This window comes from Oncorhynchus clarkii, chromosome 1, assembly GCF_045791955.1.
Source record: "Oncorhynchus clarkii lewisi isolate Uvic-CL-2024 chromosome 1, UVic_Ocla_1.0, whole genome shotgun sequence".
Lineage (NCBI taxonomy): Eukaryota > Metazoa > Chordata > Actinopteri > Salmoniformes > Salmonidae > Oncorhynchus > Oncorhynchus clarkii.
The window spans coordinates 34,508,065-34,535,797 of record NC_092147.1 but is presented as its reverse complement, the minus strand read 5'-3'; the positions used below and the strand labels follow the sequence as shown (position 1 = coordinate 34,535,797).

General features: G+C 38.1%; 1 pseudogene; it reads left to right on the top strand.

Annotated features, from left to right (window-relative positions):
- LOC139383339 (WW domain-containing oxidoreductase-like) overlaps positions 1–27,733 on the top strand; it is a 255,807-nt pseudogene that overhangs the window by 17,710 nt on the left and 210,364 nt on the right.

Here is a 27,733-nt window from a genome sequence, read left to right as displayed (position 1 = left end):
TATTAACCTACACATACACACTGATGGAGCTTTATTAACCTACACATACAGTACACACTGATGGAGCGTTATTAACCTACACATACAGTACACACTATTGGAGCTTTATTAACCTACACATACAGTACACACTGATGGAGCTTTATTAACCTACACATACAGTACACACTGATGGAGTTTTATTAACCTACACATACAGTACACATTGCTGGAGCTTTATTAACCTACACATACAGTACACACTGATGGAGCTTTATTAACCTACACATACAGTACACACTATTGGAGCTTTATTAACCTACACATACAGTACACACTGATGGAGCTTTATTAACCAACACATACAGTACACACTGATGGAGCTTTATTAACCTACACATACAGTACACACTGATGGAGTTTTATTAACCTACACATACAGTACACATTGATGGAGCTTTATTAACCTACACATACAGTACACACTGATGGAGCTTTATTAACCTACACATACAGTACACACTGCTGGAGCTTTATTAACCTACACACACAGATGGAGCTTTATTAACCTACACATACACACTGATGGAGCTTTATTAATCTACACATACAGTACACACTGATGGAGCTTTATTAACCTACACATACAGTACACACTGATGGAGTTTTATTAACCTACACATACAGTACACACTGATGGAGCTTTATTAACCTACACATACAGTACACACTGATGGAGCTTTATTAACCTACACATACACACTGCTGGAGCTTTATTAACCTACACATACAGTACACACTGATGGAGCTTTATTAACCTACACATACAGTACACACTGATGGAGCTTTATTAACCTACACATACAGTACACACTGATGGAGCTTTATTAACCTACACATACAGTACACACTGATGGAGCTTTATTAACCTACACATACACACTGATGAAGCTTTATTAACCTACACATACAGTACACACTGATGGAGCTTTATTAACCTACACATACAGTACACACTGCTGGAGCTTTATTAACCTACACATACAGTACACACTGATGGAGCGTTATTAACCTACACATACACACTGATGGAGCTTTATTAACCTACACATACAGTACACACTGATGGAGCTTTATTAACCTACACATACACACTGATGGAGCTTTATTAACCTACACATACAGTACACACTGCTGGAGCTTTATTAACCTACACACACAGTACACACTGATGGAGCTTTATTAACCTATACATACACACTGATGGAGCTTTATTAACCTACACATACAGTACACACTGATGGAGCTGTATTAACCTACACATACAGTACACACTGATGGAGCTTTATTAACCTACACATACAGTACACACTGATGGAGCTTTATTAACCTACACATACAGTACACACTGCTGGAGCTTTATTAACCTATACATACACACTGATGGAGCTTTATTAACCTACACATACAGTACACACTGCTGGAGCTTTATTAACCTACACACACAGTACACACTGATGGAGCTTTATTAACCTATACATACACACTGATGGAGCTTTATTAACCTACACATACAGTACACACTGCTGGAGCTTTATTAACCTACACACACAGTACACACTGATGGAGCTTTATTAACCTATACATACACACTGATGGAGCTTTATTAACCTACACATACAGTACACACTGATGGAGCTTTATTAACCTACACATACAGTACACACTGCTGGAGTTTTATTAACCTACACATACACACTATTGGAGCTTTATTAACCTACACAAACACACTGATGGAGCTTTATTAACCTACACATACACACTGATGGAGCTTTATTAACCTACACAAACACACTGATGGAGCTTTATTAACCTACACATACAGTACACACTGATGGAGCTTTATTAACCTACACATACAGTACACACTGCTGGAGCTTTATTAACCTACACATACAGTACACACTGATGGAGCTTTATTAACCTGCACATACAGTACACACTGCTGGAGCTTTATTAATCTACACATACAGTACACACTGATGGAGCTTTATTAACCTACACATACAGTACACACTGCTGGAGCTTTTTTAACCTACACATACAGTACACACTGATGGAGCTTTATTAACCTACACATACAGTACACACTGATGGAGCTTTATTAACCTACACATACAGTACACACTGCTGGAGCTTTATTAACCTACACATACACACTGATGGAGCTTTATTAACCTACACATACAGTACACACTGATGGAGCTTTATTAACCTACACATACAGTACACACTGCTGGAGCTTTATTAACCTACACATACAGTACACACTGATGGAGCTTTATTAACCTACACATAAACACTGCTGGAGCTTTATTAACCTACACATACAGTACACACTGATGGAGCTTTATTAACCTACACATACAGTACACACTGATGGAGCTTTATTAACCTACACATTCAGTACACACTGATGGAGCTTTATTAACCTATACATACACACTGATGGAGCTTTATTAACCTACACATACAGTACACACTGCTGGAGCTTTATTAACCTACACATACAGTACACACTGATGGAGCTTTATTAACCTACACATACAGTACACACTGATGGAGCTTTATTAACCTATACATACACACTGATGGAGCTTTATTAACCTACACATACAGTACACAATGATGGAGCTTTATTAACCTACACATACACACTGATGGAGCTTTATTAACCTACACATACAGTACACACTGCTGGAGCTTTATTAACCTACACATACAGTACACACTGCTGGAGCTTTATTAACCTACACATACAGTACACACGGATGGAGTTGTATTAACCTACACATACAGTACACACTGATGGAGCTTTATTAACCTACACATACAGTACACACTGATGGAGCTTTATTAACCTACACATACACACTGCTGGAGCTTTATTAACCTACACATACAGTACACACTGATGGAGCTTTATTAACCTACACATACAGTACACACTGATGGAGCTTTATTAACCTACACATACAGTACACACTGATGGAGCTTTATTAACCTACACATACAGTACACACTGATGGAGCTTTATTAACCTACACATACACACTGATGAAGCTTTATTAACCTACACATAGAGTACACACTGCTGGAGCTTTATTAACCTACACATACAGTACACACTGATGGAGCTTTATTAACCTACACATACAGTACACACTGATGGAGCTTTATTAACCTACACATACAGTACACACTGATGGAGTTTTATTAACCTACACATACACACTGATGGAGCTTTATTAACCTACACATACAGTACACACTGCTGGAGCTTTATTAACCTACACACACAGTACACACTGCTGGAGCTTTATTAACCTACACATACAGTACACACTGATGGAGCTTTATTAACCTACACATACAGTACACACTGATGGAGCTTTATTAACCTACACATACAGTACACACTGATGGAGCTTTATTAACCTACACATACAGTACACACTGATGGAGTTTTATTAACCTACACATACACACTGATGGAGCTTTATTAACCTACACATACAGTACACACTGCTGGAGCTTTATTAACCTACACACACAGTACACACTGCTGGAGCTTTATTAACCTACACATACAGTACACACTGATGGAGCTTTATTAACCTACACATACACACTATTGGAGCTTTATTAACCTACACATACAGTACACACTGATGGAGCTTTATTAACCTACACACACAGTACACACTGATGGAGCTTTATTAACCTACACATACAGTACACACTGATGGAGCGTTATTAACCTACACATACATACTGATGGAGCTTTATTAACCTACACATACAGTACACACTGATGGAGCTTTATTAACCTACACATACAGTACACACTGCTGGAGCTTTATTAACCTACACATACAGTACACACTGATGGAGCTTTATTAACCTGCACATACAGTACACACTATTGGAGCTTTATTAACCTACACATACAGTACACACTGATGGAGCTTTATTAACCTACACACACAGTACACACTGATGGAGCTTTATTAACCTACACATACAGTACACACTGATGGAGCGTTATTAACCTACACATACATACTGATGGAGCTTTATTAACCTACACATACAGTACACACTGATGGAGCTTTATTAACCTACACATACAGTACACACTGCTGGAGCTTTATTAACCTACACATACAGTACACACTGATGGAGCTTTATTAACCTGCACATACAGTACACACTATTGGAGCTTTATTAACCTACACATACAGTACACACTGCTGGAGCTTTATTAATCTACACATACAGTACACACTGATGGAGCTTTATTAACCTACACATACAGTACACACTGCTGGAGCTTTATTAACCTACACATACAGTACACACTGATGGAGCTTTATTAACCTACACATACAGTACACACTGATGGAGCTTTATTAACCTACACATACAGTACACACTGCTGGAGCTTTATTAACCTACACATACACACTGATGGAGCTTTATTAACCTACACATACAGTACACACTGATCGAGCTTTATTAACCTACACATACAGTACACACTGCTGGAGCTTTATTAACCTACACATACAGTACACACTGATGGAGCTTTATTAACCTACACATAAACACTGCTGGAGCTTTATTAACCTACACATACAGTACACACTGATGGAGCTTTATTAACCTACACATACAGTACACACTGATGGAGCTTTATTAACCTACACATACAGTACACACTGATGGAGCTTTATTAACCTACACATACAGTACACACTGCTGGAGCTTTATTAACCTATACATACACACTGATGGAGCTTTATTAACCTACACATACAGTACACACTGCTGGAGCTTTATTAACCTACACACACAGTACACACTGATGGAGCTTTATTAACCTATACATACACACTGATGGAGCTTTATTAACCTACACATACAGTACACACTGCTGGAGCTTTATTAACCTACACACACAGTACACACTGATGGAGCTTTATTAACCTATACATACACACTGATGGAGCTTTATTAACCTACACATACAGTACACACTGATGGAGCTTTATTAACCTACACATACAGTACACACTGCTGGAGTTTTATTAACCTACACATACACACTATTGGAGCTTTATTAACCTACACAAACACACTGATGGAGCTTTATTAACCTACACATACACACTGATGGAGCTTTATTAACCTTCACAAACACACTGATGGAGCTTTATTAACCTACACATACAGTACACACTGATGGAGCTTTATTAACCTACACATACAGTACACACTGCTGGAGCTTTATTAACCTACACATACAGTACACACTGATGGAGCTTTATTAACCTGCACATACAGTACACACTGCTGTAGCTTTATTAATCTACACATACAGTACACACTGATGGAGCTTTATTAACCTACACATACAGTACACACTGCTGGAGCTTTATTAACCTACACATACAGTACACACTGATGGAGCTTTATTAACCTACACATACAGTACACACTGATGGAGCTTTATTAACCTACACATACAGTACACACTGCTGGAGCTTTATTAACCTACACATACACACTGATGGAGCTTTATTAACCTACACATACAGTACACACTGATGGAGCTTTATTAACCTACACATACAGTACACACTGCTGGAGCTTTATTAACCTACACATACAGTACACACTGATGGAGCTTTATTAACCTACACATAAACACTGCTGGAGCTTTATTAACCTACACATACAGTACACACTGATGGAGCTTTATTAACCTACACATACAGTACACACTGATGGAGCTTTATTAACCTACACATTCAGTACACACTGATGGAGCTTTATTAACCTATACATACACACTGATGGAGCTTTATTAACCTACACATACAGTACACACTGCTGGAGCTTTATTAACCTACACATACAGTACACACTGATGGAGCTTTATTAACCTACACATACAGTATTCACTGATGGAGCTTTATTAACCTATACATACACACTGATGGAGCTTTATTAACCTACACATACAGTACACAATGATGGAGCTTTATTAACCTACACATACACACTGATGGAGCTTTATTAACCTACACATACAGTACACACTGCTGGAGCTTTATTAACCTACACATACAGTACACACTGCTGGAGCTTTATTAACCTACACATACAGTACACACTGATGGAGTTGTATTAACCTACACATACAGTACACACTGATGGAGCTTTATTAACCTACACATACAGTACACACTGATGGAGCTTTATTAACCTACACATACACACTGCTGGAGCTTTATTAACCTACACATACAGTACACACTGATGGAGCTTTATTAACCTACACATACAGTACACACTGATGGAGCTTTATTAACCTACACATACAGTACACACTGATGGAGCTTTATTAACCTACACATACACACTGATGAAGCTTTATTAACCTACACATAGAGTACACACTGCTGGAGCTTTATTAACCTACACATACAGTACACACTGATGGAGCTTTATTAACCTACACATACAGTACACACTGATGGAGCTTTATTAACCTACACATACAGTACACACTGATGGAGCTTTATTAACCTACACATACACACTGATGGAGCTTTATTAACCTACACATACAGTACACACTGCTGGAGCTTTATTAACCTACACACACAGTACACACTGCTGGAGCTTTATTAACCTACACATACAGTACACACTGATGGAGCTTTATTAACCTACACATACAGTACACACTGCTGGAGTTTTATTAACCTACACATACAGTACACACTGCTGGAGCTTTATTAACCTACACATACAGTACACACTGATGGAGCTTTATTAACCTACACATACACACTATTGGAGCTTTATTAACCTACACATACAGTACACACTGATGGAGCTTTATTAACCTACACACACAGTACACACTGATGGAGCTTTATTAACCTACACATACAGTACACACTGATGGAGCGTTATTAACCTACACATACATACTGATGGAGCTTTATTAACCTACACATACAGTACACACTGATGGAGCTTTATTAACCTACACATACAGTACACACTGCTGGAGCTTTATTAACCTACACATACAGTACACACTGATGGAGCTTTATTAACCTGCACATACAGTACACACTATTGGAGCTTTATTAACCTACACATACAGTACACACTGATGGAGTTGTATTAACCTACACATACAGTACACACTGATGGAGCTTTATTAACCTACACATACAGTACACACTGATGGAGCTTTATTAACCTACACATACACACTGCTGGAGCTTTATTAACCTACACATACAGTACACACTGATGGAGCTTTATTAACCTACACATACAGTACACACTGATGGAGCTTTATTAACCTACACATACAGTACACACTGATGGAGCTTTATTAACCTACACATACAGTACACACTGATGGAGCTTTATTAACCTACACATACACACTGATGAAGCTTTATTAACCTACACATAGAGTACACACTGCTGGAGCTTTATTAACCTACACATACAGTACACACTGATGGAGCTTTATTAACCTACACATACAGCACACACTGATGGAGCTTTATTAACCTACACATACAGTACACACTGATGGAGCTTTATTAACCTACACATACACACTGATGGAGCTTTATTAACCTACACATACAATACACACTGCTGGAGCTTTATTAACCTACACACACAGTACACACTGCTGGAGCTTTATTAACCTACACATACAGTACACACTGATGGAGCTTTATTAACCTACACATACAGTACACACTGCTGGAGTTTTATTAACCTACACATACAGTACACACTGCTGGAGCTTTATTAACCTACACATACAGTACACACTGATGGAGCTTTATTAACCTACACATACACACTATTGGAGCTTTATTAACCTACACATACAGTACACACTGATGGAGCTTTATTAACCTACACACACAGTACACACTGATGGAGCTTTATTAACCTACACATACAGTACACACTGATGGAGCGTTATTAACCTACACATACATACTGATGGAGCTTTATTAACCTACACATACAGTACACACTGATGGAGCTTTATTAACCTACACATACAGTACACACTGCTGGAGCTTTATTAACCTACACATACAGTACACACTGATGGAGCTTTATTAACCTGCACATACAGTACACACTATTGGAGCTTTATTAACCTACACATACAGTACACACTGATGGAGCTTTATTAACCTACACACACAGTACACATTGATGGAGCTTTATTAACCTACACATACAGTACACACTGATGGAGCGTTATTAACCTACACATACATACTGATGGAGCTTTATTAACCTACACATACAGTACACACTGATGGAGCTTTATTAACCTACACATACAGTACACACTGCTGGAGCTTTATTAACCTACACATACAGTACACACTGATGGAGCTTTATTAACCTGCACATACAGTACACACTATTGGAGCTTTATTAACCTACACATACAGTACACACTGCTGGAGCTTTATTAATCTACACATACAGTACACACTGATGGAGCTTTATTAACCTACACATACAGTACACACTGCTGGAGCTTTATTAACCTACACATACACACTGATGGAGCTTTTATTAACCTACACATACAGTACACACTGATGGAGCTTTATTAACCTACACATACAGTACACACTGCTGGAGCTTTATTAACCTACACATACAGTACACACTGATGGAGCTTTATTAACCTGCACATACAGTAAACACTATTGGAGCTTTATTAACCTACACATACAGTACACACTGCTGGAGCTTTATTAATCTACACATACAGTACACACTGATGGAGCTTTATTAACCTACACATACAGTACACACTGCTGGAGCTTTATTAACCTACACATACACACTGATGGAGCTTTTATTAACCTACACATACAGTACACACTGATGGAGCTTTATTAACCTACACATACAGTACACACTGCTGGAGCTTTATTAACCTACACATACAGTACACACTGATGGAGCTTTATTAACCTACACATAAACACTGCTGGAGCTTTATTAACCTACACATACAGTACACACTGATGGAGCTTTATTAACCTACACATACAGTACACACTGATGGAGCTTTATTAACCTACACATACAGTACACACTGATGGAGCTTTATTAACCTATACATACACACTGATGGAGCTTTATTAACCTACACATACAGTACACACTGCTGGAGCTTTATTAACCTACACATACAGTACACACTGATGGAGCTTTATTAACCTATACATACACACTGATGGAGCTTTATTAACCTATACATACACACTGATGGAGCTTTATTAACCTACACATACAGTACACACTGATGGAGCTTTATTAACCTATACATACACACTGATGGAGCTTTATTAACCTACACATACAGTACACACTGATGGAGCTTTATTAACCTACACATACACACTGATGGAGCTTTATTAACCTACACATACAGTACACACTGCTGGAGCTTTATTAACCTACACATACAGTACACACTGCTGGAGCTTTATTAACCTACACATACAGTACACACTGCTGGAGCTTTATTAACCTACACATACACACTGATGGAGCTTTATTAACCTACACATACAGTACACACTGATGGAGCTTTATTAACCTACACATACAGTACACACTGCTGGAGCTTTATTAACCTACACATACAGTACACACTGATGGAGCTTTATTAACCTACACATACAGTACACACTGCTGGAGCTTTATTAACCTACACATACAGTACACACTGATGGAGCTGTATTAACCTACACATACAGTACACACTGCTGGAGCTTTATTAACCTACACATACAGTACACACTGCTGGAGCTGTATTAACCTACACATACAGTACACACTGCTGGAGCTTTATTAACCTACACATACAGTACACACTGATGGAGCTTTATTAACCTACACATACAGTACACACTGCTGGAACTTTATTAACCTACACATACAGTACACACTGATGGAGCTTTATTAACCTACACATACACACTGATGGAGCTTTATTAACCTACACATACAGTACACACTGATGGAGCTTTATTAACCTACACATACACACTGATGGAGCTTTATTAACCTACACATACAGTACACACTGATGGAGCTTTATTAACCTACACATACACACTGATGGAGCTTTATTAACCTACACATAGAGTACACACTGCTGGAGCTTTATTAACCTACACATACAGTACACACTGATGGAGCTTTATTAACCTACACATACAGCACACACTGATGGAGCTTTATTAACCTACACATACAGTACACACTGATGGAGCTTTATTAACCTACACATACACACTGATGGAGCTTTATTAACCTACACATACAATACACACTGCTGGAGCTTTATTAACCTACACACACAGTACACACTGCTGGAGCTTTATTAACCTACACATACAGTACACACTGATGGAGCTTTATTAACCTACACATACAGTACACACTGCTGGAGTTTTATTAACCTACACATACAGTACACACTGCTGGAGCTTTATTAACCTACACATACAGTACACACTGATGGAGCTTTATTAACCTACACATACACACTATTGGAGCTTTATTAACCTACACATACAGTACACACTGATGGAGCTTTATTAAACTACACACACAGTACACACTGATGGAGCTTTATTAACCTACACATACAGTACACACTGATGGAGCGTTATTAACCTACACATACATACTGATGGAGCTTTATTAACCTACACATACAGTACACACTGATGGAGCTTTATTAACCTACACATACAGTACACACTGCTGGAGCTTTATTAACCTACACATACAGTACACACTGATGGAGCTTTATTAACCTGCACATACAGTACACACTATTGGAGCTTTATTAACCTACACATACAGTACACACTGATGGAGCTTTATTAACCTACACACACAGTACACACTGATGGAGCTTTATTAACCTACACATACAGTACACACTGATGGAGCGTTATTAACCTACACATACATACTGATGGAGCTTTATTAACCTACACATACAGTACACACTGATGGAGCTTTATTAACCTACACATACAGTACACACTGCTGGAGCTTTATTAACCTACACATACAGTACACACTGATGGAGCTTTATTAACCTGCACATACAGTACACACTATTGGAGCTTTATTAACCTACACATACAGTACACACTGCTGGAGCTTTATTAATCTACACATACAGTACACACTGATGGAGCTTTATTAACCTACACATACAGTACACACTGCTGGAGCTTTATTAACCTACACATACACACTGATGGAGCTTTTATTAACCTACACATACAGTACACACTGATGGAGCTTTATTAACCTACACATACAGTACACACTGCTGGAGCTTTATTAACCTACACATACAGTACACACTGATGGAGCTTTATTAACCTGCACATACAGTACACACTATTGGAGCTTTATTAACCTACACATACAGTACACACTGCTGGAGCTTTATTAATCTACACATACAGTACACACTGATGGAGCTTTATTAACCTACACATACAGTACACACTGCTGGAGCTTTATTAACCTACACATACACACTGATGGAGCTTTTATTAACCTACACATACAGTACACACTGATGGAGCTTTATTAACCTACACATACAGTACACACTGCTGGAGCTTTATTAACCTACACATACAGTACACACTGATGGAGCTTTATTAACCTACACATAAACACTGCTGGAGCTTTATTAACCTACACATACAGTACACACTGATGGAGCTTTATTAACCTACACATACAGTACACACTGATGGAGCTTTATTAACCTACACATACAGTACACACTGATGGAGCTTTATTAACCTATACATACACACTGATGGAGCTTTATTAACCTACACATACAGTACACACTGCTGGAGCTTTATTAACCTACACATACAGTACACACTGATGGAGCTTTATTAACCTATACATACACACTGATGGAGCTTTATTAACCTATACATACACACTGATGGAGCTTTATTAACCTACACATACAGTACACACTGATGGAGCTTTATTAACCTATACATACACACTGATGGAGCTTTATTAACCTACACATACAGTACACACTGATGGAGCTTTATTAACCTACACATACACACTGATGGAGCTTTATTAACCTACACATACAGTACACACTGCTGGAGCTTTATTAACCTACACATACAGTACACACTGCTGGAGCTTTATTAACCTACACATACAGTACACACTGCTGGAGCTTTATTAACCTACACATACACACTAATGGAGCTTTATTAACCTACACATACAGTACACACTGATGGAGCTTTATTAACCTACACATACAGTACACACTGCTGGAGCTTTATTAACCTACACATACAGTACACACTGATGGAGCTTTATTAACCTACACATACAGTACACACTGCTGGAGCTTTATTAACCTACACATACAGTACACACTGATGGAGCTGTATTAACCTACACATACAGTACACACTGCTGGAGCTTTATTAACCTACACATACAGTACACACTGCTGGAGCTGTATTAACCTACACATACAGTACACACTGCTGGAGCTTTATTAACCTACACATACAGTACACACTGATGGAGCTTTATTAACCTACACATACAGTACACACTGCTGGAACTTTATTAACCTACACATACAGTACACACTGATGGAGCTTTATTAACCTACACATACACACTGATGGAGCTTTATTAACCTACACATACAGTACACACTGATGGAGCTTTATTAACCTACACATACACACTGATGGAGCTTTATTAACCTACACATACAGTACACACTGCTGGAGCTTTATTAATCTACACATACAGTACACACTGATGGAGCTTTATTAACCTACACATACAGTACACACTGCTGGAGCTTTATTAACCTACACATACACACTGATGGAGCTTTTATTAACCTACACATACAGTACACACTGATGGAGCTTTATTAACCTACACATACAGTACACACTGCTGGAGCTTTATTAACCTACACATACAGTACACACTGATGGAGCTTTATTAACCTGCACATACAGTACACACTATTGGAGCTTTATTAACCTACACATACAGTACACACTGCTGGAGCTTTATTAATCTACACATACAGTACACACTGATGGAGCTTTATTAACCTACACATACAGTACACACTGCTGGAGCTTTATTAACCTACACATACACACTGATGGAGCTTTTATTAACCTACACATACAGTACACACTGATGGAGCTTTATTAACCTACACATACAGTACACACTGCTGGAGCTTTATTAACCTACACATACAGTACACACTGATGGAGCTTTATTAACCTACACATAAACACTGCTGGAGCTTTATTAACCTACACATACAGTACACACTGATGGAGCTTTATTAACCTACACATACAGTACACACTGATGGAGCTTTATTAACCTACACATACAGTACACACTGATGGAGCTTTATTAACCTATACATACACACTGATGGAGCTTTATTAACCTACACATACAGTACACACTGCTGGAGCTTTATTAACCTACACATACAGTACACACTGATGGAGCTTTATTAACCTATACATACACACTGATGGAGCTTTATTAACCTATACATACACACTGATGGAGCTTTATTAACCTACACATACAGTACACACTGATGGAGCTTTATTAACCTATACATACACACTGATGGAGCTTTATTAACCTACACATACAGTACACACTGATGGAGCTTTATTAACCTACACATACACACTGATGGAGCTTTATTAACCTACACATACAGTACACACTGCTGGAGCTTTATTAACCTACACATACAGTACACACTGCTGGAGCTTTATTAACCTACACATACAGTACACACTGCTGGAGCTTTATTAACCTACACATACACACTAATGGAGCTTTATTAACCTACACATACAGTACACACTGATGGAGCTTTATTAACCTACACATACAGTACACACTGCTGGAGCTTTATTAACCTACACATACAGTACACACTGATGGAGCTTTATTAACCTACACATACAGTACACACTGCTGGAGCTTTATTAACCTACACATACAGTACACACTGATGGAGCTGTATTAACCTACACATACAGTACACACTGCTGGAGCTTTATTAACCTACACATACAGTACACACTGCTGGAGCTGTATTAACCTACACATACAGTACACACTGCTGGAGCTTTATTAACCTACACATACAGTACACACTGATGGAGCTTTATTAACCTACACATACAGTACACACTGCTGGAACTTTATTAACCTACACATACAGTACACACTGATGGAGCTTTATTAACCTACACATACACACTGATGGAGCTTTATTAACCTACACATACAGTACACACTGATGGAGCTTTATTAACCTACACATACACACTGATGGAGCTTTATTAACCTACACATACAGTACACACTGATGGAGCTTTATTAACCTACACATACACACTGATGGAGCTTTATTAACCTACACATACACACTGATGGAGCTTTATTAACCTACACATACACACTGCTGGAGCTTTATTAACCTACACATACACACTGATGGAGCTTTATTAACCTACACATACAGTACACACTGCTGGAGCTTTATTAACCTACACATACACACTGATGGAGCTTTATTAACCTACACATACAGTACACACTGATGGAGCTTTATTAACCTACACATACAGTACACACTGATGGAGCTTTATTAACCTACACATACAGTACACACTGATGGAGCTTTATTAACCTACACATACAGTACACACTGATGGAGCTTTATTAACCTACACATACAGTACACACTGATGGAGCTTTATTAACCTACACATACAGTACACACTGATGGAGCTTTATTAACCTACACATACAGTACACACTGATGGAGCTTTATTAACCTACACATACACACTGATGGAGCTTTATTAACCTACACATACAGTACACACTGATGGAGCTTTATTAACCTACACATACACACTGATGGAGCTTTATTAACCTACACACACAGTACACACTGATGGAGCTTTATTAACCTACACATACAGTACACACTGATGTAGCTTTATTAACCTACACATACAGTACACACTGCTGGAGCTTTATTAACCTACACATACAGTACACACTGCTGGAGCTTTATTAACCTACACATACAGTACACACTGATGGAGCTTTATTAACCTACACATACAGTACACACTGATGGAGCTTTATTAACCTACACATACACACTGATGGAGCTTTATTAACCTACACACACAGTACACACTGATGGAGCTTTATTAACCTACACATACAGTACACACTGCTGGAGCTTTATTAACCTACACATACAGTACACACTGATGGAGCTTTATTAACCTACACATACAGTACACACTGATGGAGCTTTATTAACCTACACATACAGTACACACTGATGGAGCTTTATTAACCTACACATACAGTACACACTGATGGAGCTTTATTAACCTACACATACAGTACACACTGATGGAGCTTTATTAACCTACACATACACACTGATGAAGCTTTATTAACCTACACATAGAGTACACACTGCTGGAGCTTTATTAACCTACACATACAGTACACACTGATGGAGCTTTATTAACCTACACATACAGTACACACTGATGGAGCTTTATTAACCTACACATACAGTACACACTGCTGGAGCTTTATTAACCTACACATACAGTACACACTGATGGAGCTTTATTAACCTACACATACAGTACACACTGATGGAGCTTTATTAACCTACACATACAGTACACACTGATGGAGCTTTATTAACCTACACATACAGTACACACTGATGGAGCTTTATTAACCTACACATACAGTACACACTGATGGAGCTTTATTAACCTACACATACACACTGATGAAGCTTTATTAACCTACACATAGAGTACACACTGCTGGAGCTTTATTAACCTACACATACAGTACACACTGATGGAGCTTTATTAACCTACACATACAGTACACACTGATGGAGCTTTATTAACCTACACATACAGTACACACTGATGGAGCTTTATTAACCTACACATACACACTGATGGAGCTTTATTAACCTACACATACAGTACACACTGCTGGAGCTTTATTAACCTACACACACAGTACACACTGCTGGAGCTTTATTAACCTACACATACAGTACACACTGATGGAGCTTTATTAACCTACACATACAGTACACACTGCTGGAGTTTTATTAACCTACACATACACACTATTGGAGCTTTATTAACCTACACATACAGTACACACTGATGGAGCTTTATTAACCTACACACACAGTACACACTGATGGAGCTTTATTAACCTACACATACAGTACACACTGATGGAGCGTTATTAACCTACACATACATACTGATGGAGCTTTATTAACCTACACATACACACTGATGGAGCTTTATTAACCTACACAAACACACTGATGGAGCTTTATTAACCTACACATACAGTACACACTGATGGAGCTTTATTAACCTACACATACAGTACACACTGCTGGAGCTTTATTAACCTACACATACAGTACACACTGATGGAGCTTTATTAACCTGCACATACAGTACACACTGCTGGAGCTTTATTAATCTACACATACAGTACACACTGATGGAGCTTTATTAACCTACACATACAGTACACACTGCTGGAGCTTTATTAACCTACACATACAGTACACACTGATGGAGCTTTATTAACCTACACATACAGTACACACTGATGGAGCTTTATTAACCTACACATACAGTACACACTGCTGGAGCTTTATTAACCTACACATACACACTGATGGAGCTTTATTAACCTACACATACAGTACACACTGATGGAGCTTTATTAACCTACACATACAGTACACACTGCTGGAGCTTTATTAACCTACACATACAGTACACACTGATGGAGCTTTATTAACCTACACATAAACACTGCTGGAGCTTTATTAACCTACACATACAGTACACACTGATGGAGCTTTATTAACCTACACATACAGTACACACTGATGGAGCTTTATTAACCTACACATACAGTACACACTGATGGAGCTTTATTAACCTATACATACACACTGATGGAGCTTTATTAACCTATACATACACACTGATGGAGCTTTATTAACCTACACATACAGTACACACTGATGGAGCTTTATTAACCTACACATACACACTGATGGAGCTTTATTAACCTATACATACAGTACACACTGATGGAGCTTTATTAACCTATACATACACACTGATGGAGCTTTATTAACCTACACATACAGTACACACTGATGGAGCTTTATTAACCTACACATACAGTACACACTGATGGAGCTTTATTAACCTATACATACACACTGATGGAGCTTTATTAACCTACACATACAGTACACACTGATGGAGCTTTATTAACCTACACATACACACTGATTGAGCTTTATTAACCTACACATACAGTACACACTGCTGGAGCTTTATTAACCTACACATACAGTACACACTGCTGGAGCTTTATTAACCTACACATACAGTACACACTGATGGAGCTTTATTAACCTACACATACAGTACACACTGATGGAGCTTTATTAACCTACACATACAGTACACACTGCTGGAGCTTTATTAACCTACACATACAGTACACACTGATGGAGCTTTATTAACCTACACATACAGTACACACTGCTGGAGCTTTATTAACCTACACATACAGTACACACTGATGGAGCTGTATTAACCTACACATACAGTACACACTGCTGGAGCTTTATTAACCTACACATACAGTACACACTGCTGGAGCTGTATTAACCTACACATACAGTACACACTGCTGGAGCTTTATTAACCTACACATACAGTACACACTGATGGAGCTTTATTAACCTACACATACAGTACACACTGCTGGAACTTTATTAACCTACACATACAGTACACACTGATGGAGCTTTATTAACCTATACATACACACTGATGGAGCTTTATTAACCTACACATACAGTACACACTGATGGAGCTTTATTAACCTACACATACACACTGATGGAGCTTTATTAACCTACACATACAGTACACACTGATGGAGCTTTATTAACCTACACATACACACTGATGGAGCTTTATTAACCTACACATACACACTGATGGAGCTTTATTAACCTACACATACACACTGCTGGAGCTTCATTAACCTACACATACACACTGATGGAGCTTTATTAACCTACACATACAGTACACACTGCTGGAGCTTTATTAACCTACACATACACACTGATGGAGCTTTATTAACCTACACATACAGTACACACTGATGGAGCTTTATTAACCTACACATACAGTACACACTGCTGGAGCTTTATTAACCTACACATACAGTACACACTGATGGAGCTTTATTAACCTACACATACAGTACACACTGATGGAGCTTTATTAACCTACACATACAGTACACACTGATGGAGCTTTATTAACCTACACATACAGTACACACTGATGGAGCTTTATTAACCTACAAATACACACTGATGGAGCTTTATTAACCTACACATACAGTACACACTGATGGAGCTTTATTAACCTACACATACACACTGATGGAGCTTTATTAACCTACACATACAGTACACACTGCTGGAGCTTTATTAACCTACACATACAGTACACACTGCTGGAGCTTTATTAACCTACACATACAGTACACACTGATGGAGCTTAATTAACCTACACATACAGTACACACTGATGGAGCTTTATTAACCTACACATACACACTGATGGAGCTTTATTAACCTACACACACAGTACACACTGATGGAGCTTTATTAACCTACACATACAGTACACATTGCTGGAGCTTTATTAACCTACACATACACACTGATGGAGCCTTATTAACCTACACATACAGTACACACTGCTGGAGCTTTATTAACCTACACATACAGTACACACTGATGGAGCTTTATTAACCTACACATACAGTACACACTGAAGGAGCTTTATTAACCTACACATACAGTACACACTGCTGGAGCTTTATTAACCTACACATACAGTACACACTGATGGAGCTTTATTAATCTACACATACAGTACACACTGATGGAGTTTTATTGACGTTCACAAACAGTACACACTGATGGAGCTTTATTAACCTACACAAACAGTAATCACTGATGGAGCTTTATTAACTTACACATACACACTGATGGAGCTTTATTAACCTACACATACAGTACACACTGCTGGAGCTTTATTAACCTACACATACAATAAACACTGCTGGAGCTTTATTAACCTACACATACAGTACACACTGATGGAGCTTTATTAACCTGCACATACACACTGCTGGAGCTTTATTAATCTACACATACTGTACACACTGATGGAGTTTTATTGACGTTCACAAACAGTACACACTGATGGAGCTTTATTAACCTACACAAACAGTACACACTGATGGAGCTTTATTAACTTACACATACACACTGATGGAGCTTTATTAACCTACACATACAGTACACACTGCTGGAGCTTTATTAACCTACACATACAATAAACACTGCTGGAGCTTTATTAACCTACACATACAGTACACACTGATGGAGCTTTATTAACCTCCACATACACACTGCTGGAGCTTTATTAACCTACACATACAGTACACACTGCTGGAGCTTTATTAACCTACACATACAGTACACACTGATGGAGCTTTATTAACCTACACATACACACTGATGGCACTTTATTAACCTACACATACAGTACACACTGATGGAGCTTTATTAACCTACACATACAGTACACACTGATGAAACTTTATTAACCTACACACACAGTACACACTGATGGAGCTTTATTAACCTACACATACAGTACACACTGATGGAGCTTTATTAACCTACACATACACACTGCTGGAGCTTTATTAACCTACACATACACACTAATGGAGCTTTATTAACCTACACAAACAGTACACACTGATGGAGCTTTATTAACCTACACATACAGTACACACTGATGGAGCTTTATTAACCTACACATACAGTACACACTGATGGAGCTTTATTAACCTACACATACAGTACACACTGATGGAGCGTTATTAACCTACACATACAGTACACACTGCTGGAGCTTTATTAACCTACACATACAGTACACACTGATGGAGCTTTATTAATCTACACATACAGTACACACTGCTGGAGCTTTATTAACCTACACATACAGTACACACTGATGGAGCTTTATTAACCTACACATACACACTGATGAAGCTTTATTAACCTACACATACACACTGATGGAGCTTTATTAACCTACACACACAGTACACACTGATGGAGCTTTATTAACCTACACATACACACTGATGGAGCTTTATTAATCTACACATACAGTACACACTGCTGGAGCTTTACTAACCTACACATACAGTACACACTGATGGAGCTTTATTAACCTACACATACAGTACACACTGATGGAGCGTTATTAACCTACACATACAGTACACACTGCTGGAGCTTTATTAACCTACACATACAGTACACACTGATGGAGCTTTATTAATCTACACATACAGTACACACTGCTGGAGCTTTATTAACCTACACATACAGTACACACTGATGGAGCTTTATTAACCTACACATACATACTGATGAAGCTTTATTAACCTACACATACACACTGATGGAGCTTTATTAACCTACACACACAGTACACACTGATGGAGCTTTATTAACCTACACATACACACTGATGGAGCTTTATTAATCTACACATACAGTACACACTGCTGGAGCTTTATTAACCTACACATACAGTACACACTGATGGAGCGTTATTAACCTACACATACAGTACACACTGCTGGAGCTTTATTAACCTACACATACAGTACACACTGATGGAGCTTTATTAACCTACACATACAGTACACACTGATGGAGCTTTATTAACCTACACATACACACTGATGGAACTTTATTAACCTACACATACAGTACACACTGATGGAGCTTTATTAACCTACACATACAGTACACACTGATGAAGCTTTATTAACCTACACACACAGTACACACTGATGGAGCTTTATTAATCTACACATACAGTACACACTGATGGAGCTTTATTAACCTACACATACAGTACACACTGATGGAGCTTTATTAACCTACACATACAGTACACACTGCTGGAGCTTTATTAACCTACACATACACACTAATGGAGCTTTATTAACCTACACATTCAGTACACACTGATGGAGTTTTATTAATCTACACATACAGTACACACTGATGGAGCTTTATTAACCTACACATACAGTACACACTGATGGAGCTTTATTAACCTACACATACAGTACACACTGATGGAGCGTTATTAACCTACACATACAGTACACACTGCTGGAGCTTTATTAACCTACACATACAGTACACACTGATGGAGCGTTATTAACCTACACACACAGTACACACTGATGGAGCTTTATTAACCTACACATACACACTGACGAAGCTTTATTAACCTACACATACACACTGATGGAGCTTTATTAACCTACACACACAGTACACACTGATGGAGCTTTATTAACCTACACATACACACTGATGGAGCTTTATTAATCTACACATACAGTACACAATGCTGGAGCTTTATTAACCTACACATACAGTACACACTGATGGAGCTTTATTAACCTACACATACAGTACACACTGATGGAGCTTTATTAACCTACACATACACACTGATGGAGCTTTATTAACCTACACACACACAGTACACACTGATGGAGCTTTATTAACCTACACATACAGTACACACTGCTGGAGCTTTATTAACCTACACATACAGTACACACTGATGGAGCTTTATTAACCTACACATACAGTACACACTGCTGGAGCTTTATTAACCTACACATACAGTACACACTGATGGAGCTTTATTAATCTACACATACAGTACACACCGATGGAGCTTTATTAATCTACACATACAGTACACACTGATGGAGTTTTATTGACCTACACATACAGTACACACTGATGGAGCTTTATTAACCTACACATACAGTACACATTGATGGAGCTTTATTAACCTACACATACACACTGATGGAGCTTTATTAACCTACACATACACTGATGGAGCTTTATTAACCTACACATACAGTACACACTATTGGAGCTTTATTAACCTACACATACAGTACACACTGATGGAGCTTTATTAACCTACACATACAGTACACAGTGCTGGAGCTTTATTAACCTACACATACAGTACACACTGCTGGAGCTTTATTAATCTACACATACAGTACACACTGCTGGAGCTTTATTAATCTACACATACAGTACACACTGATGGAGCTTTATTAATCTACACATACAGTACACACTGCTGGAGTTTTATTGACCTACACATACAGTACACACTGATGGAGCTTTATTAACCTACACATACAGTACACACTGATGGAGCTTTATTAACCTACACATACAGTACACACTGATGGATCTTTATTAACCTACACATGCAGTACACACTGATGGAGCTTTATTAATCTACACATACAGTACACACTATTGGAGCTTTATTAACCTACACATACAGTACACACTGATGGAGCTTTATTAACCTACACATACAGTACACAGTGCTGGAGCTTTATTAACCTACACATACAGTACACACTGCTGGAGCTTTATTAACCTACACATACAGTACACACTGCTGGAGCTTTATTAACCTACACATACACACTGATGGAGCTTTATTAACCTACACATACAGTACACACTGATGGAGCTTTATTAACCTGCACATACAGTACACATTGATGGAGCTTTATTAACCTGCACATACACACTGCTGGAGCTTTATTAACCTACACATACAGTACACACTGCTAGAGCTTTATTAACCTACACATACAGTACACACTGATGGAGCTTTATTAACCTACTCATACACACTGATGGAGCTTTATTAACCTACACACACAGTACACACTGATGGAGCTTTATTAACCTACACATACAGTACACACTGATGGAGCTTTATTAACCTACACACACAGTACACACTGATGGAGCTTTATTAACCTACACATACAGTACACACTGATGGAGCTTTATTAACCTACACATACAGTACACACTGATGGAGCTTTATTAACCTAAACATACAGTACACACTGATGGAGCTTTATTAACCTACACATACAGTACACACTGATGGAGCGTTATTAACCTACACATACAGTACACACTGATGGAGCTTTATTAACCTACACATACAGTACACACTATTGGAGCTTTATTAACCTACACATACAGTACACACTGATGGAGCTTTATTAATCTACACATACAGTACACACTATTGGAGCTTTATTAACCTACACATACAGTACACACTGATGGAGTTTTATTAACCTACACATACAGTACACACTGCTGGAGCTTTATTAACCTACACATACAGTACACACTGATGGAGCTTTATTAACCTACACATACACACTGATGGAGCTTTATTAATCTACACATACAGTACACACTATTGGAGCTTTATTAACCTACACATACAGTACACACTGATGGAGTTTTATTAACCTACACATACAGTACACACTATTGGAGCTTTTTTAACCTACACATACATTACACACTGATGGAGCTTTATTAACCTACTCATACAGTACACACTGATGGAGCTTTATTAACCTACACATACACACTGATGGAGCTTTATTAACCTACACATACAGTACACACTGCTGGAGCTTTATTAACCTACACATACACACTGATGGAGCTTTATTAACCTACACATACAGTACACACATGCCTTTAGCTTTATTAACCTACACATACAGTACACACTGATGGAGCTTTATTAACCTACACAAACAGTACACACTGCTGGAGCTTTATTAACCTACACATACAATACACACTGATGGAGCTTTATTAACCTACACATACAGTACACACTGATGGAGCTTTATTAACCTACACAAACAGTACACACTGATGGAGCGTTATTAACCTGCACATACAGTACACACTGATGGAGCTTTATTAACCTACACATACAGTACACACTATTGGAGCTTTATTAACCTACACATACAGTACACACTGATGGAGCTTTATTAACCTACACATACAGTAAACACAGATATAGCTTTATTAACCTACACATACAGTACACACTATTGGAGCTTTATTAACCTACACATACAGTACACATTGATGGAGCTTTATTAACCTACACATACAGTACACACAGATGGAGCTTTATTAACCTACACATACAGTACACACTGATGGAGCTTTATTAACCTACACATACAGTACACACTGCTGGAGCTTTATTAACCTACACATACAGTACACACTATTGGAGCTTTATTAACCTACACATACAGTACACACTGATGGAGCTTTATTAACCTACACATACAGTACACACTGATGGAGCTTTATTAACCTACACACACAGTACACACTGATGGAGCTTTATTAACCTACACATACAGTACACACTGATGGAGCTTTATTAACCTACACATACAGTACACACTGATGGAGCTTTATTAACCTACACATACACACTGCTGGAGCTTTATTAACCTACACATACACACTGCTGGAGCTTTATTAACCTACACATACAGTACACACTATTGGAGCTTTATTAACCTACACATACAGTACACACTGCTGGAGCTTTATTAACCTACACATACAGTACACACTGATGGAGCGTTATTAACCTACACACACAGTACACACTGATGGAGCTTTATTAACCTACACATACACACTGACGAAGCTTTATTAACCTACACATACACACTGATGGAGCTTTATTAACCTACACACACAGTACACACTGATGGAGCTTTATTAACCTACACATACACACTGATGGAGCTTTATTAATCTACACATACAGTACACAATGCTGGAGCTTTATTAACCTACACATACAGTACACACTGATGGAGCTTTATTAACCTACACATACAGTACACACTGATGGAGCTTTATTAACCTACACATACACACTGATGGAGCTTTATTAACCTACACACACACAGTACACACTGATGGAGCTTTATTAACCTACACATACAGTACACACTGCTGGAGCTTTATTAACCTACACATACAGTACACACTGATGGAGCTTTATTAACCTACACATACAGTACACACTGCTGGAGCTTTATTAACCTACACATACAGTACACACTGATGGAGCTTTATTAATCTACACATACAGTACACACCGATGGAGCTTTATTAATCTACACATACAGTACACACTGATGGAGTTTTATTGACCTACACATACAGTACACACTGATGGAGCTTTATTAACCTACACATACAGTACACATTGATGGAGCTTTATTGACCTACACATACACACTGATGGAGCTTTATTAACCTACACATACACTGATGGAGCTTTATTAACCTACACATACAGTACACACTATTGGAGCTTTATTAACCTACACATACAGTACACACTGATGGAGCTTTATTAACCTACACATACAGTACACAGTGCTGGAGCTTTATTAACCTACACATACAGTACACACTGCTGGAGCTTTATTAATCTACACATACAGTACACACTGCTGGAGCTTTATTAATCTACACATACAGTACACACTGATGGAGCTTTATTAGTCTACACATACAGTACACACTGCTGGAGTTTTATTGACCTACACATACAGTACACACTGATGGAGCTTTATTAACCTACACATACAGTACACACTGATGGAGCTTTATTAACCTACACATACAGTACACACTGATGGATCTTTATTAACCTACACATGCAGTACACACTGATGGAGCTTTATTAATCTACACATACAGTACACACTATTGGAGCTTTATTAACCTACACATACAGTACACACTGATGGAGCTTTATTAACCTACACATACAGTACACAGTGCTGGAGCTTTATTAACCTACACATACAGTACACACTGCTGGAGCTTTATTAACCTACACATACAGTACACACTGCTGGAGCTTTATTAACCTACACATACACACTGATGGAGCTTTATTAACCTACACATACAGTACACACTGATGGAGCTTTATTAACCTGCACATACAGTACACATTGATGGAGCTTTATTAACCTGCACATACACACTGCTGGAGCTTTATTAACCTACACATACACACTGATGGAGCTTTATTAACCTACACATACAGTACACACTGATGGAGCTTTATTAACCTGCACATACAGTACACATTGATGGAGCTTTATTAACCTGCACATACACACTGCTGGAGCTTTATTAACCTACACATACAGTACACACTGCTAGAGCTTTATTAACCTACACATACAGTACACACTGATGGAGCTTTATTAACCTACTCATACACACTGATGGAGCTTTATTAACCTACACATACACACTGATGGAGCTTTATTAACCTACGCATACAGTACACACTGATGGAGCTTTATTAACCTACACATACAGTACACACTGATGGAGCTTTATTAACCTACACACACAGTACACACTGATGGAGCTTTATTAACCTACACATACAGTACACACTGCTGGAGCTTTATTAACCTACACATACAGTACACACTGATGGAGCTTTATTAACCTACACATACAGTACACACTGATGGAGCTTTATTAACCTACACACACAGTACACACTGATGGAGCTTTATTAACCTACACATACAGTACACACTGATGGAGCTTTATTAACCTACACACACAGTACACACTGATGGAGCTTTATTAACCTACACATACAGTACACACTGATGGAGCTTTATTAACCTACACATACAGTACACACTGATGGAGCTTTATTAACCTAAACATACAGTACACACTGATGGAGCTTTATTAACCTACACATACAGTACACACTGATGGAGCGTTATTAACCTACACATACAGTACACACTGATGGAGCTTTATTAACCTACACATACAGTACACACTATTGGAGCTTTATTAACCTACACATACAGTACACACTGATGGAGCTTTATTAATCTACACATACAGTACACACTATTGGAGCTTTATTAACCTACACATACAGTACACACTGATGGAGTTTTATTAACCTACACATACAGTACACACTGCTGGAGCTTTATTAACCTACACATACAGTACACACTGATGGAGCTTTATTAACCTACACATACACACTGATGGAGCTTTATTAATCTACACATACAGTACACACTATTGGAGCTTTATTAACCTACACATACAGTACACACTGATGGAGTTTTATTAACCTACACATACAGTACACACTATTGGAGCTTTTTTAACCTACACATACATTACACACTGATGGAGCTTTATTAACCTACTCATACAGTACACACTGATGGAGCTTTATTAACCTACACATACACACTGATGGAGCTT